This window comes from Paramormyrops kingsleyae, chromosome 18 (genome assembly GCF_048594095.1).
Source record: "Paramormyrops kingsleyae isolate MSU_618 chromosome 18, PKINGS_0.4, whole genome shotgun sequence".
Taxonomy (NCBI): Eukaryota; Metazoa; Chordata; class Actinopteri; order Osteoglossiformes; family Mormyridae; genus Paramormyrops; species Paramormyrops kingsleyae.
The window spans coordinates 2,972,659-2,985,969 of record NC_132814.1 but is presented as its reverse complement, the minus strand read 5'-3'; the positions used below and the strand labels follow the sequence as shown (position 1 = coordinate 2,985,969).

The window sequence follows — 13,311 nt, the reverse complement described above, 5'->3', positions numbered from 1 at the left end:
GAGAGTATGACAGACTGCGGTCAACGACGTTGTGTGGCGCGAGCGGCAGGTGGCTGTTAACGACCAGAGTCCGCGCCCTTTTACTAAGGGAGATGTCCGACGTTTGAGCTCCGGCAAACAAAACCAAAGCCGGATTTATTTTGATAATTTCTGCTTAGACTTTATTAAACTAATACATGTATGTTTCGTGGTAATTTATGTACTTATCGATGTAGCTGAGTTTCGATAATTTAGAAGTTTCTTGCGAATTTTTAGCTGTTTAGCTAGTTCTTGCTAGTTGGTACTAGCATTGCGTTGTGTTTTCGTTGGTGTGCCTCTGGGTTTTTTGTGTCTATTGATCTATTAATTACTACAGGGAAAATTTACATCGTGTTTGATAGTGAGTGAGAAATACCTCTGTTAATATTTCGGTAAACTATTTTTCCGATTGTGTGATTTCCATACATGTATATAGGCGTCACTTGGTTTACCATAACTTGGTGTTAACTACAGATCTGATTAGGGATTCTGAAATTGCCCTGGTGTGCAGCACATGTCACACTGTTCTGATTACTGGTTGCATTAACAACATATCACATTATATGTAAGTCACAGTATTTTGTGTGTCAGGTATAGAAATAATAATAATTTTTGGATAAATTCAGTTAAACTAATTGAGAGTTAGCTGTGATAAGCTGCCCTACACACAAACGCTCTGACCCCAGAGGTAAGCTGACATGTACCCAAACACCATCATCACAGAGTTAAGCTGTCATTTACTCAAATGCCCTAATTCCAAAGGTAAAGCTCTGATCGAACCAACTGCATCCAACCAAGCGCCTTGACCCAGGAGTTAAGATGACATAAACCCAAACACCCTGATAATAGAGGTAAGCTTTCATCCACTCAGATGCCTTGATCCCAGAGGTAAGCTGCCATCCACCAAACACCCTGGCCCTAGAGGTAAGCTCCCAAACATGCAACCGGCCCAACCACAGAGGTAAGCTGCTGTCCCTCCAAGCACCCTGATCCCAGAGGCAAGCTGCGGTCTACCCAAATACATGTATAAGGGTAGGATCACGTGTGTGTATGCTACATATATATATAATACCTATTTGTCACATTATTAATTATAATTATTATTACTGATGTTATAATGTTTGTTGTTTGATGTCCTTGTAATGAGTGTTATTTTTCTTATGGTTGTTTGTATTCTGTATTCTGTTAAAACCTACACTTTTAACATTGGCATTGTCATTCAAGCATATTAAAACAACCTTTCCAGCATACATCATAAACAAACATTACAACAATGTAAAAGGTTGAAATTTTAACATAATACACATCCATGGCAATACAATAGAATCATAATAATGACATATTAAAACAGTATTAAACAAACAAAATATGCAGAACTATATACCATAAAATACTTAAAAGAGCAATACAATCAACAATTAAAATTACACACATTTACCCTTTAATTACATTCATATGGCCATTTATACAAATAAAATGTCACCTCAAATGCAAGCCATTAAAAAGTTAAAACCATAAAAAGGATCAGACCCGCAGACCTCAAACCTAAACACAGGGGTCGGGCTAAAACAGGGTTATACACCATCCTAAAACACGTAAAATCCAAGACTTCGGGCATAAACATTGGTTAATCACACAAAATGCACATCACAGGTTAAAATGTTAATAAATACCATTAATTTTAATAATAAATAATTAAGTGCTAAAAGTGATCAACCAGAATCGTGCTCAGTAAGTTTGTACATGCAGTTACATGCAGGCCCCTAGGGCCTGAGGCCTTTTTTCCACTTTCGAGGTAGTCTGACATGCCTTGACATTTTAAAATATTTCACCTATCTAAAAAACATTTATCCCAAAGTGATACATTTGCTTTTATTCAGCACAAACTCAGCACCAATAATCTGAGACCTCTTAGAATGTTATTATTCTATTTTTTGTTAAAATCAACTTTAAACATATACTTTTCAAAAACCTATTTTCAGACATGCTGAGAAATTGTAAAAAATCACATTATAGACATTTCTAGGTAAGACTTTTGAGCTCTGAAGCTTATAGACACAGGGGTTGGCTACACATAGGTGAAAGTGACATTCAGAAATTTTATATGGTTTGATTACTAAAGTGTTAGAACTTTGGAGTGACACTCTTTTTCTCAAAGTCTTCACAATGAAAATTGATGAGATAGGTGTCCTCACACCTGTAGTAGTTTGCATACTGTCAATGGCCCATCAGTCTGGAATGTCACTGCACCCCACACCCATCACTTTGGAAAGGCAGTTTGAAACGCAAGAAAAGTAGCAACAATAAAATCCCTTTCACAGTTTATTGATAGATGGAATGAAAAATGAAAAACTGTGACTATATAAATATAGAAAGCGATAAATATGATGCAGTGACTATTATTGACGCTCTGGGGACGAGGGCATCATCGACCGCGTTTCTTTCTCGTGTAGTTCAGTTTATATCTCGCTGAAATCATTATGTAGAATCATGAAGAAAACACTGACTAAATCCGTTATCTGTCTTCTTTTCAAAACTTCCATTGTCAGAAGTATTAAAGTTTTTAAAATTAGGTTAAATAGGCAAAAAAGCAAATCGTGTCATCTTTCTTTGTTTTACTTGCGTCGGGAGCGTGTAGGACCGCTCTCAGCGGAAGATCGCTATTCACGTTCTAAATATGCTGCGTTTGAATTCGGCGACCACGTGATTGCAGGCACACAGGCTTAGCCCACTGAGCTATGAACACAGGTATGAGCTTCGCTGCTGAAAGTGGCAACACTGGCGCAAAGCTTCAGCGGCAGAGACGTATCCGTGTGCTATATTGTAGCCGATCAGTGTAAACACTACCCAGACATGTGCTCTTGTTTATTTCGGTCACAATGGGCGTATTCACATATTTCTTTACCCAATACTAACTGTCGGATTATCATGTTATTATCATGCGAATAGCGCGATTTGCAAGTGGGTGGGCGATCAGAGCCGCTTCGAGACGCAGACGCTTAAGTCAGTCACTCTTGTTCTTTCAATTCATATCACGAAGCTGTAAAAATATATTTAGTTTCTACCTATATATATTTGAAAAGTAGACCGTCCAAGGTTTGTGAGAGTATTTTTAAAATGTGTATATGACAAAAACTCGCGGAGTTATTTAAACGGTTTTGCGAAATTTCTGTCAGATCCCGCCGGCGGGATCGCCGGCCCCAAGGGGTTAAAATATTTCAAATACAACACACGCACAACACACGCACAAAAAACAAAGCACACTCACCTAAAACCCAAAGTACCTTCTGTGTGCTCCAGAGAGGTGCGTCACGTCCACCCTGTAGAATGGAGCGTCACCACCTAAACAACACGGAGCTAAAGCCAAAAGAGGCCCTTCCACTTCTCCTTGGCCTCGTGGTAGCCCCGCTGGATGACGTCAGTCTCCATCCTGAAACCCAAGTCGGCCCGGATTTTACGGAATACCCCTTGTGCCTCCAGATGAACCCCTCTGCGGATGAGCACGGTCCTGGCATTCCACAGCTCTCGCTTGGTAATGCTGACCAGCAGCCACATCCAGGGGCCGAAGGGGTTATGGAGGTTGGGGTCCCACCCCTTCAACACCTTGTCGTAGGTCAGACCGGGCTGTGGGTCCACACGTCCACACAGGCCCGCTACCAACCCCCAAACTCTCTGTGCATGCCCACAGTCCCAAAACACGTGCCTGATGGTCTCAACCTCGCTGCACTCGGGCCTGGGGCAGCGGGGGTGTGTGGTCAGCTTATGCCTATGTAAGACGTCCCTGACTGGCAGCTTACCATGAAGGCACTGCCAGTTCAGGTCCTGCAGCCTGTGATCCAAACCCTTAGGCTGGATTCTCGCCCATGTGCCTTCCTCCAGTCCCAACATGGCCCGAGTATCCCTCTGACCAAGCAAAGCCCTGTAAAGCGCTCTATGCTTGGTCAAGGCCTCTGTCTTGACACCTGCCGGAATAAACTTACTCCACTTGACAGCGTGGCTGTAGTGGGCCGGCAGGGTCTCAGCCTTGGGGCCGAGGTTGGTCCACGACGCCACCAGGCGTCTCATGGGGAGAGCCAGCCACAGACGCACAAAGTGCTGATGGGGGTGCTCATTTTAACAAACATGAGGGAAAATTCAAAAGGCAAAGATGACATCATGCCTTACCTCAGCGCAGCTGTCCACCGCACAAACAGTGTGTCACCTTCCTTTAAAAAAAAAAAAAAAGAAAAACGGCGGGAAACGGGGGCCACGCACAGACAGGGCCCCCCCCCTCACAGCACTCAGTCTATTAGTCACTCACTCACTCACTCACTCAGTCAGTCAGTTCTGCCTTTCGACAACAGGGGGCAGTAGAGGTGCACCATTCCCGGAAGCACTGCAATACCGGGTCGATGCGTGGAGCGGACGGGGCAAGCCCCACTTCCGGCTCCCTGTTCCAAAAATCCGTTTAATATGTGGTCCCCTCCATGGGGGACGTATCAGATATTAAACTGATAAGAACAGATTTTTTTTTTTTTTTAATTCATCTTTATTCAACATTTCTGCTTACAATCTAAGAACAACACATAAAACTATAAAAACCCAACATTTTCCACATACTAACTAAACCAAACCCACATCAATACTAATCAAAATAGCACATATCAAAACCCATTTATACCCACAAACTTAATCCAACACTATAATTAACAAAAACATATTACTACCATAATAATACAAGACACCTTATAACATACAAATCTTAAAATATGAAACTACTCAAAACATTACAACACACATTAAAACAGTATTAAATCCATAAATATAGCAGAAATCCTAAAATCTTTAAAAAGGTAAAACATTATCATCCTCAGAAATATCCCCATTAAAACTAAAACTTCCTGGACACCTGCCGGAATAAACTTACTCCACTTGACAGCGTGGCTGTAGTGGGCCGGCAGGGTCTCAGCCTTGGGGCCGAGGTTGGTCCACGACGCCACCAGGCGTCTCATGGGGAGAGCCAGCCACAGACGCACAAAGTGCTGATGGGGGTGCTCGAGGGGAGCTGCCAGGCGCGTGCAGAGCTGCGAGAAGAACAGGCAGTCAAGCTTGAGAGGAAAGTCAATAACATCCCTCCCCCCACTGTCCTTTCCGAGATACATCACTTCCCTACGCACGTACTCATACCTGCCCCCCCAGACGAGGTTAAAAACGTCCTTCGTCAGGCCTCTGCGCATGAAGCGGGGCAAAGGGTACACATGTGCAAGGTAGAGCAGGGTGGGAAGAATATCCACTTTTAAGGCTAAAACCTTACCTTGGAAGGACAGGGACCTGGACTTCCACAGTCCGATCTTCCGCCTGGCGATCGCCAACCGCTCCTCCCAGTTGAAACGGGTGGCACCATCCGAGAGGAAGTTGACCCCCAACACTTTGAGAGGTCCGTCACAGAGGGTGAGACCCCCTGCGACGTCCTCCCTCGCCTTCCAGCTGCCGAAATACTTGGCCACCGACTTACTGAGGTTGATCGTCGCGCCGGAGGCCCTACCGAACGCATGAACAAGGCTCATGGCATGACCGAGAGACTGATCAGAGCAGACGAAAAGGGTGGTGTCGTCTGCGTACTGGGTCAGTTTAACAGTTTTCCCCCGACTTCCTGGGATAAGAAGGCCATCGACCCCGGGGTGGGCGCGAATGGCGCACGCCAGTGGCTCTATATAGAGCGCGTAGAGGAGGGGGGAGAGGGGACATCCCTGCCTCACTCCACTCAGCTGGGGCACCAAATCACTAAGGAAGCCATTGATAACAACATGGCTCCCAACTTCGTTATACAAAGTGTGTAACCACCCCAGGTAATTGGGTCCAAAGCCAAACTTACCCAATACTTGAAACAGGAAGCGGTGATCTACCCGGTCGAAGGCTTTCTCCTGGTCCAAGCTGACCAGCAGGAGAGGGAGGTTCCTGTCCTCCACCCAGGCGATGGCGTCGCGGATGAGATGGAGATTCCACGTCGCCGATCGACCCGGTACTCCACACGTCTGATCGCTGTAAACCAGATGAGCCATGGCCTTCTTCAGGCGTTCGGTAAGGGTCTTTGCGATAAGCTTTGTGTCTACACAAAGCATGGTCAGGGGCCTCCAGTTGCCAAGGTCGGCACGATCACCCTTCTTGTGCAACAGAGAAAGAACCCCTGACCTCATGCTCCTAGTGAGCAAACCACGGCGCTGAACGTCCTCTACAACCTGCAGTAATTCCGGCCCGAGGACATCCCAAAAGGTGGAATAAAATTCCACCGGGAGTCCATCAAGGCCCGGTACCTTGCGGCGGTTCATCTTGCCAAGCACTGCGGTCAGCTCGGCCAAGGTGATGGGGGCTTCTAAGCCGTCACGAATGTCACTGGGAAGACAAGGTGAGATGTTGTCTAGGAACCACTCCCCTGCAACCGGGTCCGTGTCCCTAACCTTAAAAAGATTGTGATAAAACAATTTTGCAACCTCCAGCATGTCTGATGTTGTAGTTACCATATTGCTGTTTGAGGCACGGAGAGAGACAAAGCTCTTCTCCTCCCGGGCTTCCCTGGCTCTCTGGAAAAAAAAGGACATTGCACTTTTCATTATTTTCCACAAGACACATTTTGTCGCGGAGCATTAGGGCCGAGGCAGCCTGTTCATGCAGGCGCCTCAGCTCACCCTTTATGCCTAGCAGCCGCTCGTGATCGATAGTGCCCCCATTGTTGTGAGCGGCGTATTCATCCCGCAACCTGCTCTCCAGCTGCAGAATGGAGAATTTCTTCTCCATCCTGCGCTGCTTGCTGTACTGCATGGAGAAGGTTCGGATCCTGTCCTTCACACTCTCCCACCATTCGGCCACGGAGGGGAAGGTAGGCTTGTCCTTCTGCCACTCGGAGAAGTGATCTAAAAAAAGGTGTCTAAAATCGCTCTCCTCCAGGATCTGCAGGTTCATTTTCCAATAGCCGCCCCCATATACAGGGGCGTCTATGGAAACAGTGGCCTCCACTGCCAAGTGGTCAGTGGGCCACTGTGGGAAGAGGGACACCTTTTTAAAAACAACGGGGGGTGAGGCTAAAATGTAGTCGATGCGACTGCTGGCTCCGCGACTATTATGCCAGGTGAAGCCCGGCATGCTGGGGTTGCATGTCTTAAAAATGGCGAAAGTGCCCAGAGCTGACATCCTGTCTACCCTCCAACGAGATGTTAAAGTCCCCTCCTAAAATCAAGTGTCGATCTGTGACACAGAACGGGGACAACTCTTCAAAGAGAGTTATACGGGACGAGGCCTCCACTGGAGCGTAGACACATATGGCCCGGAGGCGCTGTCCCCTCCATGTGGCGTCCACCCCCAAAACCCTACCTTGAAGAACGGTAAACGATCTTACTTCTTCAAAGGCGCGGTCGCCAAAAAGGATCCCGACGCCTGAGGAGTGGACACCACCTACGCTCCAGTAGGATCTACCCCTCTTCCATTGTCGTGAAAAGAGAGCCTCGTCCCGCTGGTCCCGGAGGTAGACTTCCTGCAGAAAACAAATGCTGAAGGGAGAAGATGCCAGCTGATTAAAAACAGATGTGCGCTTTAAAACGTTCCTCAAACCCCTGACATTCAAGGTGACAATATTAAAATTGGCCATGAAATGTTAAAAAGGTAAAATACAATTACAAACAACACACTAAAATAATAAAAGCCAGCCATTAAAAACAATACCGCATTACTGCCCCCCCTCCTCAGTCAAACCCAAAAGGCCCCCCAGTTCCAGCCCCCCCAGGTACTCCTGTTCATTTGCTTTGTCCTGCACACTACTGTACTCCTGGGGGGGCGCAGGGGACTGTCCCAAGTCCCACACCAGATGGGGGGCCCCCAATGTCGGGGAGGGGGGACTCTCTCGGCCTTGGTCCCCGGCCGCCACTGCTGGCAAGGTGGCAGCCGGAGGGCTGGATGCGTCAGGTTGTGCCTCCCTTCTGCTCTTCTTCCTCCTCCGGGGGGATGCGCCGCTCTTTCTCCTCCTGCTGCTGACACCTGGAGCCAGGACTGGAGACCCCTCCTGCATTGCAGTCGCTGTCGCTGGGGCCTCCTCCACCTCGGCCAGGGCATCTCCTCCTGCCCCCGCCGCCGACTGTTCCTGCCCGGACGTGGGGGCTTGCGCTCCCCCACCACTCTCCTTGCCGACAGCTCTGCTGCCTAACAGAGCGTCGGCGTATGACGTTTTCCGTTGGGGGCAGGAACGAGCCAGATGGTCCTCACCGTTGCAGTGGATGCAGCGACGGGGGCCCTTGCAGTCCCTGGCCATGTGCCCCGGCTCCAGGCAGTTGCGGCAGCGCAGGTTGGCGCATCCCTCCAGAGTATGTCCAAAGGTGTGACACTGTCGGCAGAAGGGAGGCTGTCCGGAATAAAACAAGTAAGCCTTATTGCCCTGTAGATTAAAATAGGCTGGGGGATGACTAAAACCGCCCGCCCCATTAGCGTCCGGGCGCAGGCGGGCCTGGAACTGGCGTCGACCAGTCCAGATCCCCAGCTCATCCCGGATGTCCTTGTGGCCAGGAAGGAGGTCCACATACTTGTTCAAGAACTGGCGGACGGCTTCGCCGGACACATGCGGGTTAAAACAATGTACCGTAATTACCCGCTTGTCGGGCCACCACAGCGGCTCAACGGTGTATCGTCCCAGGAGAGGGTGCTGGGCCCTCTCCTTGCTCCGCTCCAGGACCTTGGTGTAGCTCTCTCTTGGTGGACAGGGTGACCTCGAAGAACTGGTGAGGTCCATTCCGCTGCACACAGAGGATGTCCTCCATGCGGAGGCCCAGCTCCCCGAAGGCCACCTCCCGGATGAAGGCCAGGCGGTCAGGGAAGGTGCCCACCTCCCCTTCGGCCCTCCAGCAGAACCGGGCGGTATTACGCAGGCCACCGCCTGCTACCAGCCACGGCCCGCTGAAGGGCTTCCTCGCAGCACCGCCGGCCGTCGCCATCCGGGAAGGTCCACCGACGACGTCCCTGGAGCAGAGTCCTCCTGCCGCCGTGGTCCCGACGTCCGCCGTGGTCCGGCCGCCGTCCGCCGATCCGGGATGAGCCGAGGAACACTAAACTATAAAAGCAGCTAAGAAATAAAAACACCAGTTCCCCCAGCAGGGCGGCGGACAAGCCACCAGCCACTGCGGGATCCCCAGCCTAATAAAAACGAAAATAAAAGCAGGGATAAAAGGCTAAAAGGAAGGCACGGGTCGCCCCGTGGCAGCGGCGGTCAAGCCACCTACTGGTCACGCATTAGGGTCACCGTGCCTTCCTCTAAAAAACCCGACGCAGTCCGTTAAAAGCGATAAAAAGAGCGTAAAATCCACTTGATCTTAGCCAAAAGGCCGAGAAGCGATACCCACAAATTGCGCCCCGCCGGGCGCCGGCATGCGGGATGCCGACGGAGCTGGCGCGGCTCAGCCCTCACCAGCCCCTCTGGCAGGTGTCGCCCGGCGAGTCCACGCGTGATCCAGGGAGACCACAGCCGCGCCACCGGGCACCTAACGCCAGCCGCTAAGCCGGGCCCAGTCTTCCTTTGACAGCAGCAGTGCAGCTCTGCTTGGACAGAGCCTCCAAAAATACCATGAACTCATCGCTATCCCTCTCCACGGAAATCTTTAGTAAAAGGCGAAAGATTTATACGGGATGAAGAGAGACCCGAGTCGATATGGGGCCGCCGCCAAGCCGGTCGCCGTTAGCCGGGCCTGCGTGACGCCCCCGCTCGGAGTAGAATGCCCAGGGGTGTCGCAGCCGCCGTCCTCGGGGCCCCGACTCCTCCCTGTCCTCCTGTCCTCTCAAAAGACAGCAATCATTTTAACAAACATGAGGGGAAATTCAAAAGGCAAAGATGACATCATGCCTTACCTCAGCGCAGCTGTCCACCGCACAAACAGTGTGTCACCTTCCTTTAAAAAAAAAAAAAAAAAAAAAAGAAAAACGTCGGGAAACGGGGGCCACGCACAGACAGGGCCCCCCCCCTCACAGCACTCAGTCTATTAGTCACTCACTCACTCACTCACTCACTCAGTCAGTCAGTCAGTCAGTCAGTTCTGCCTTTCGACAACAGGGGGCAGTAGAGGTGCACCATTCCCGGAAGCACTGCAATACCGGGTCGATGCGTGGAGCGGACGGGGCAAGCCCCACTTCCGGCTCCCTGTTCCAAAAATCCGTTTAATATGTGGTCCCCTCCATGGGGGACGTATCAGATATTAAACTGATAAGAACAGATTTTTTTTTTTTTTAATTCATCTTTATTCAACATTTCTGCTTACAATCTAAGAACAACACATAAAACTATAAAAACCCAACATTTGCCACATACTAACTAAAACAAACCCACATCAATACTAATCAAAATAGCACATATCAAAACCCATTTATACCCACAAACTTAATCCAACACTATAATTAACAAAAACATATTACTACCATAATAATACAAGACACCTTATAACATACAAATCTTTAAATATGAAACTACTCAAAACATTACAACACACATTAAAACAGTATTAAATCCATAAATATAGCAGAAATCCTAAAATCTTTAAAAAGGTAAAACATTATCATCCTCAGACATATCCCCATTAAAACTAAGGTCTCCCCCGGACTCAACAGTGGCTAAAAAAGAACGTTCATTTGCAATGTCCTGCTGCACTGGATAAGACCGTCTCTCAAGTGGGGAGACCAGAACACTTAGTAAGTCCATCTGTTCAAAAGGGGAAATCGCTTCTCGGCCTAAAGCAGTGTCCTCGTTCCTCCGGGCCTTCTTCCTCCTCCTGCTTTGGACAAACCTGGAGGGAGAGGTTGCGCGCTTTTCAGCCACGGCCAATGGACCCTTACCTGGGGACTCCACAGAAGCACTGGAGGCCATGGACTCCTCATCGGCACTGGCGAAGGGCTGATCCTCGGTGTTCTCAGCTCCCCTCTCGGCTCCCCCGTGCATCTCAGCGCAGCCCGGCAGTGCCTGCTGTCGGGCCCCGTCCACAGCCGAGCCCCGGGTAACGGCGTCGGCCCAGGACGGTTTGCGCTGAGGGCAGCTCCGAGCCAGATGGTCCTCACCTCTGCACAGGTTACACCGGAGGGGACCCTTGCAGTCCTTCGCCAAGTGACCGATGTCCAGGCATCTCCAGCACTTCATGGTGGTACAGGAGTCCGCGGTGTGGCCCAGGCCGTGGCACAAGCGGCAGGAGGAGGGTTGCCCGGAGTAAAAAAGGTAGCCCTTGCAACGACCTATCATAAAATGAGCAGGTGGGTGGCTATACCCGTCAGGGGAGCTAGCGTCGGGGCGCAGGCACACCCGGAACTGCCTGCGCCCAGACCAGACACCCAGCTGGTCTCTCACGTCCCTGTGCCCAGGGACCACGTCGACAAACCTGCCCAGGAAGGCAGCCACCGCTTCAGCTGGAACAAAGGGGTCCAAGACATGGACGGTGATCACTCTCCGGTCCAGCTTCCACAGTGGCTCCACGTCATAGTACATCCGGCGAAGCTCTTCCTCCAAGCGGCTGCATGCAGTCAACATCTTCTTGTAGCCCTCTTCCGTAGTGCAAGTCACATAGAAGAAGGCTGAAGACTGGTTGCGCTGCACACAGATGATGTCTTCCATAGTGAGTCCCAGGAGGCCGAAGAGCACCTCCCGGATGAAGGTCAGTCTCTCCGGGAAACTCTCCGGTTCCTCCTGGTGAGTCCACTTGAAGGCTGCTGTATGCCGGATGACTACGACGGTCCTGTGTGGGCTCCCGGACATCCTGGCGATGGTGGGTAAGAGAGTCCTCGGGAGCCGGGCAGGGAGTCGACGTGTCCTAGCTGGGTGCCTAAACTAATAAAAGCTGGAAATAAAACCCCAAGCTCACCCTGCGGGAACGGCGGTCAAGCCACCCGAACCTGCACGTTAGGCTTGCAAGGGCTACCCAAAATAAAAAACACGCTAAAAGGAGACAACAGCTAGCCCCGTGGCAGCGGCGGTCAAGCCACCTGCTGGTCACGCTTTAGGTTCGCTGTTGCCTCCTCTAAAAAACCTGGCAGTAAAAAATCCCTCCAAAAAGCGCTGATAAGAACAGATTTTTTTTTTTTTTTTTTTTCGTACCAGTCAGAGTTGGATACCCGTCGCTTCATCAACTCGGCCAACCTTCACTCATCATTCCGGCTATTTCAAATTCAATTACAATTTTTATTTCAATCAATAAAATATTACAATTATAATCTCCTTAAGAGGATTTCAAACAAGACATTTTAAAATTCAGCCCATATCAGAGTTTAAAATTTAAATATAAAATACATAAACCACACCAGACATTCAATAAATAAGCAAATATTAATCAAAAACCATTGAGTGTCAGTGGTTATTTTCAAAATCACCCCCAGGCTTAAAATCCCATTGCAAAGGGTTTCCGATCCTTGTGAACTTTATGGTGTGACACTGAAAAAAAAAACATTAACGCACCACCAAGAAAGGCACAGTATAAGGTGCGTGCGTTCACAACTCACGTGCCACACCGACCTTCCTGGATGGAGCTCGTACTCACCAAGATGTTAGTGGGGCTATGGCCGCAGAAGGCCCTTCCACCTTTCCTTGGCCTCGTGATAGCCCCACTGGATGATGTCCCGCTCCATCCTGAAATCCAAGTCCGCCACAATCTTTCGATATAATCCCCAGGCCCTCAAATCTGCCCCTTTATGGATGAGTGCCGACCTTGCATTCCAAAGTTCACGTTTGGTCATGCTGATCAGCAGCCACATCCGGGGCGGGAAGGGAGTCTGAGGACCTTGGGGCCACCCCATCATCACCTTATCGTAGGACAACACAAACTGCGGGTCTAGTTTCCTGCACAGGCCTTGCACTGATCTCCAGACCTCCCTGGCATACCCACAGTCCCAAAAGGCGTGCCTGAGGGTCTCCTCCTCTGAGCACTCGGGACGTGGGCAGCCTGAGTGTCTGGTCAGCTTGTGCCTGTACAGTACATCCCTGACCGGCAGCTTACCATGCACACACTGCCAGTTCAGGTCCTGCAGCCGGTTATCCAACCCCTTGGGCTGGATCCTGGTCCAGGTGTCCTTCTCCAGGCCCAGCACAGCACGGGTTCCCCTCTTCACCAGCACAGCCCGATACAGGGCTCGGTGCCTGGTGAGGGTCCCTGGGGGGAGACCTGCCGGAAGAGACTTACTCCACTTAATAGCATGGTGATAGTGGGTCGGCAGCGTCTCCGCCTTGGGCCCGGCGTTGGACCACGACGTCAACAGACGTCTCATGGGCAGGGCCAGCCACAAGTGAACAAAATACTGGTGGGGGTGTTC

General features: G+C 49.9%; 1 non-coding gene and 2 pseudogenes across 1 annotated transcript; all 3 read right to left on the bottom strand.

Moving 5' to 3' along the window:
- Window positions 1–4,368: 4,368 nt before the first annotated feature.
- On the bottom strand, window positions 4,369–4,593 carry LOC140579900 (U2 spliceosomal RNA; annotated as a pseudogene).
- A 4,973-nt stretch (window positions 4,594–9,566) lies between these two features.
- On the bottom strand, window positions 9,567–9,680 carry LOC140579998 (U5 spliceosomal RNA). The gene has a single exon (XR_011983780.1). It is a non-coding gene; the product is annotated as a U5 spliceosomal RNA (small nuclear RNA).
- Window positions 9,681–10,088: 408 nt separating this feature from the next.
- On the bottom strand, window positions 10,089–10,312 carry LOC140579895 (U2 spliceosomal RNA; annotated as a pseudogene).
- Window positions 10,313–13,311: the final 2,999 nt, after the last annotated feature.